Source organism: Arachis ipaensis, chromosome B2 (genome assembly GCF_059453495.1).
Source record: "Arachis ipaensis isolate K30076 ecotype BB chromosome B2, ASM5945349v1, whole genome shotgun sequence".
NCBI classification, from domain to species: Eukaryota; Viridiplantae; Streptophyta; class Magnoliopsida; order Fabales; family Fabaceae; genus Arachis; species Arachis ipaensis.
Window position 1 is genome coordinate 69,988,003 of NC_142437.1, and position 5,165 is coordinate 69,993,167.

Here is a 5,165-nt window from a genome sequence, read left to right on the forward strand (position 1 = left end):
TTCTGTATTGCTTGGGAGAGTACTAGGAGGGATTTCAGTGATCCTTTTACTCAGCTGGCCCACTTGTGCTTCCAAATTTCTAATGGAAGACCTTGTTTCATTCATGAAACTTACAGTGGCCTTGGACAGATCAGAGACTAAGTTTGCTAAATTAGAGGTATTTTTTTCAGAGTTCTCTGTCTGTTGCTGAGTAGATGATGGAAAAGGTTTATTATTGTTAAACCTGTTTCTTCCACCATTATTAAAGCCTTGTTGAGGCTTTTGCTGATCCTTCCATGAGAAATTTGGATAATTTCTCCATGATGAGTTATAGGTGTTTCCATAAGGTTCACCTAAGTAATTTACCTCTGCTATTGCAGGGTTTTCAGGATCATAGGCCTCTTCTTCAGAAGGTGCCTCTTGAGTACTGTTGGATGCAGCTTGCATTCCATTCAGACTCTGAGAAATCATATTGACTTGCTGAGTCAATATTTTGTTCTGAGCCAATATGGCATTCAGAGTATCAATTTCAAGAACTCCCTTCTTCATAGGCGTCCCATTACTCACAGGATTCCTCTCAGAAGTGTACATGAACTGGTTATTAGCAACCATGTCAATGAGTTCTTGAGCTTCTGCAGGCGTTTTCTTTAGGTGAATGGATCCACCTGCAGAAGTGTCCAATGACATCTTTGATAGCTCAGATAAACCATCATAGAATATATCCAGGATGGTCCATTCTGAAAGCATGTCAGAAAGACACTTTTTGGTCAACTGTTTGTATCTTTCCCAAGCTTCATAGAGGGATTCACCATCTTTTTGTTTGAAGGTTTGAACATCCACTCTAAGCTTGCTCAGCTTTTGAGGAGGAAAGAACTTAGCTAAGAAAGCCGTGACCAGCTTATCCCAAGAGTTCAGGCTATCTTTAGGTTGAGAGTCCAACCATATTCTAGCTCTGTCTCTTACAGCAAATGGGAAAAGTATGAGCCTGTAGACTTCAGGATTTACTCCATTAGTCTTAACAGTATCACAGATCTGCAAGAATTCAGTTAAGAACTGAAAAGGATCTTCAGATGGAAGTCCATGAAACTTGCAGTTCTGCTGCATCAGAGAAACTAATTGAGGTTTCAGCTCAAAGTTGTTTGCTCCAATGGCAGGAATGGAGATGCTTCTTCCATGTAAATTGGAATTAGGTGCAGTAAAGTCACCAAGCATTCTCCTTGCATTATTGTTGTTGGGTTCGACTGCCATCTCCTTTACTTGTTCGAAATTTTCAATAAGGTTTTCTCTGGATTGTTGTAATTTAGCTTCTCTTAGTTTCCTCTTCAGAGTCCTTTCAGGTTCTGGATCAGCTTCAACAAGAATGCCTTTTTCTTTGTCCCTGCTCATAAGAAAGAGAAGAGTCCTCTATGTCACAGTAAAGAGGTTCCTTATTGTTAGTAGAAGAAGAGAAGAAGAAGAAGAACAAATTCGAACACAAATAGAAGAGGGGGGTTCGAATTTGGTGAGTGATGTGAGGAAGAGATGTTAGTAGATGAATAAATAAATAGAATAAGATGAGAGAGGGAGAGGATTTTCGAAAATAATTTTTGAAAAAGAGTTAGTAATTTTCGAAAATAGTTTTTGAAAAATGTTAGTAATTTTCGAAAATTAAGATTTAGAAATTGAAATAATTAGTTAATTAAAAAGAAATTTTGAAAAAGGGGGAAGATATTTTCGAAAATTAGAGAGAGAGAGTTAGTTAGGTAGTTTTGAAAAAGATAGGAAACAAACAAAAAGTTAGTTAGTTAGTTGAAACAAATTTTGAAAATCAATTTTGAAAAGATAAGAAGATAGGAAGTTAGAGAAGATATTTTGAATTCAAGTTTTTGAAAAAGATATGATAAGAAGATATTTTTGAAAAGATATGATAGAAATTAGTTTTTAAAAAAGATTTGATTTTTAAAATCACAATTAATGACTTGATTCACAAGAAATCACAAGATATGATTCCAGAACTTAAAGTTTGAATCTTTCTTAACAAGCAAGTAACAAACTTGAAATTTTTGAATCAAAACATTAATTGTTATTGTTATTTTCGAAAATTTGATATAAAAATAAGAAAAAGATTTTTGAAAAACATTTTTATAATTTTCGAAAATAACTAAGAAAAATGAAGAAGATTTGATTTTTGAAAAAGATTTTGAAAAAGATAAGATTTTTAAATTAAAAATTTGATTTGACTCATAAAAACAATTGGATTTTAAAAATTTTTGAAAAAGTCAAATCTAATTTTCGAAATTTTGAGAGAGAAAAAGGGAAAGATTTTTTTTTATTTTTGAATTTTTATGATGAGAGAGAAAAATAAGAAAAATGATGCAATGCATGAAAGTTTTGGATCAAAATAATGAATGCATGCAAGAATGCTATGAATGTCAAGATGAACACTAAGAACACTATGAAGATCATGATGAACATCAAGAACATAATTTTGAAAATTTTTTAATGCAAAGAAAACATGCAATACACCAAACTTAGAATTCTTTAATGCTTAGGCACTAAGAATTCAGGAATGCATATGAAAAACAAGAAAAGACACAAAACATGTAAATGCAAAGATCAAACAAGAAGACTTACCAAGAACAACTTGAAGATCATGAAGAACACTATGAATGCATGAATTTTCGAAAAAATGCAAGATGCACATGCAATTGACAACAAACTTATAACATGACTCAAGACTCAAACAAGAAACACAAAATATTTTTGATTTTTATGATTTTATAATTTTTTTGTATTTTTTTTCGAAAATTATTATGAAAAATAAAAATAAGGATTTCAAAATCTTTAATATGAATTCCAGGAATCTTGTACTCTTTAGTCTAAAGCTCCAATCAAAGGGTTAGACATGGCTTAATAGCCATTCAAGCTTTAGAATGGATTTACATCCATTGAGGTGATTAGTTGAAGACCAATCCCAAAGGAGTTTGGGTATGGCTTTTCAGCCAGATAGGATTCAACATGTTGCCATGAAACTCTAGAATTCATTCTTGAAAGTTTTGAAGCCATAGAATAATTTATTTTTGAAAACATTAATTTTTTTATTATATATATATTTTTTTTTGAAAACAAAAGAAAAATTTTTAAAAGATTTTTGAAAAATTTTTGAAAACAAAACAAAAAGAAAATTACCTAATCTGAGCAACAGGATGAACCGTCAGTTGTCCAAACTCGAACAATCCCCGGCAACGGCGCCAAAAACTTGGTGCGCAGAAATTGTGATTACACTTTGATTATGTAAAATTCATCGCTCTTTCTTTCCCTGGTAATGGCGCCAAAAACATGATGCCAATAACATGGTTCACAACTTCGCATAACTAACCAGCAAGTGGACTAGGTCGTCCAAGTAATACCTTACGTGAGTAAGGATCGAATCCCACGGAGATTGTTGGTATGAAGCAAGCTATGGTCACCTTGTAAATCTCAGTCAGGCGGATATAAAATAGTAATGGGGTTTTCGAAAATAATTAATAAAATAGGGATAGAAATACTTATGTAAATCATTGGTGAGAATTTCAGATAAGCGAATAGAGATGCTTTTGTTCCTCTGAACCTTTGCTTTCCTGCTATCTTCATCCAATCAGTCTTACTCCTTTCCATGGCTGGCTTTATGTAATGCATCACCATTGTCAATGGCTACTTTCGGTCTTCTCTCAGGAAAATGATCCAAATGCCCTGTCACGGCACGGCTAATCGTCTGGAGGCATCACCCTTGTCAATGGTTACATCCTATCCTCTCAGTGAAAGTGGTCAACGCACCCTGTAACGGCACGGCTATTCATCTGTCGGTTCTCGATCATGCTGGAATAGGATTTACTATCCTTTTGCGTCTGTCACTACGCCCAGCAATCGCGAGTTTGAAGCTCGTCACAGTCATTCAATCATTGAATCCTACACGGAATACCACAGACAAGGTTTAGACTTTTCGGATTCTCTTGAATGCCACCATCATTCTAGCTTACACCACGAAGATTCTGATTAAGAGATTTAAGAGATACTCATTCAATCTAATGTAGAATGAAAGTGGTTGTCAGGTACGCGTTCATGGGGAATGATGATGATTGTCACGTTCATCACATTCAGGTTGAAGTACGAATGAATATCTTAGAAGCGAAATAAGATGAATTGAATAGAAAACAGTAGTACTTGCATTAGTCTTTGAGGAACAGCAGAGCTCTACACCTTAATCTATGGAGTGTAGAAACTCTACTGTTAAAATTACATAAGTGAAAGGTCCGGGCATGGCCGAGATGGCCAGCCCCTAAAACGTGATCACAGGATCAAAAATACAATCCAGGATGTCTAATACAATAGTAAAAGGTCCTATTTATAATAAACTAGCTACTAGGGTTTACAAAAGTAAGTAATTGATGCATAAATCCACTTCCGGGGCCCACTTGGTGTGTGCTTGGGCTGAGCTTGAGTGTTGCACGTGTAGAGGTCATTCCTGGAGTTGAACACCAGTTTTGGTGCCAGTTTGGGCGTTGAACTCCACTTTGCAACTTGTTTCTGGCGCTGGACGCCAGAATTGGGCAGAGAGCTGGCGTTGAACGCCAGTTTGCGTCGTCTAAACTTGGGCAAAGTATGGACTATTATACATTGCTGGAAAGACCTGTATGTCTACTTTGCAACACAATTGGAAGCGCGCCATTTCGAGTTCTGTAGCTCCAGAAAATCCACTTTGAGTGCAGGGAGGTCAGAATCCAACAGCATCAGCAGTCCTTCTTCAACCTCTGAATCTGATTTTTGCTCAAGTCCCTCAATTTCAGTCAGAAAATACCTGAAATCACAGAAAAACACACAAACTCATAGTAAAGTCCAGAAATGTGAATTTAACATAAAAACTAATGAAAACATCCCTAAAAGTAACTAGATCTTACTAAAAACATACTAAAAACAATGCCAAAAAGCGTATAAATTATCTGTTCATCACATGGTCACTGGCATCACACATTAGTTCGAATGGTAATATCCAGTCAGGTGCAGAGATGATTGGTGCTGTGACCAGCTTGGCTTTCAGGGTTTCAAACGCCTGCAGACACTCTATGTCAAACACAAATGGTGTGTCAGCAGCTAGCAGGTTGCTTAGAGGTTTTGCAATTTTTGAAAAATCCTTTATGAACCTCCTATAGAATCCTGCATGTCCCAGA

The 5,165-nt window shown here is 35.6% G+C and overlaps 1 non-coding gene across 1 annotated transcript; it reads left to right on the forward strand.

Moving 5' to 3' along the window:
• Nucleotides 1-720: 720 nt before the first annotated feature.
• On the forward strand, nucleotides 721-828 carry LOC148574305 (small nucleolar RNA R71). The gene has a single exon (XR_015906261.1). It is a non-coding gene; the product is annotated as a small nucleolar RNA R71 (small nucleolar RNA).
• The last annotated feature ends 4,337 nt before the right edge of the window (nucleotides 829-5,165 follow it).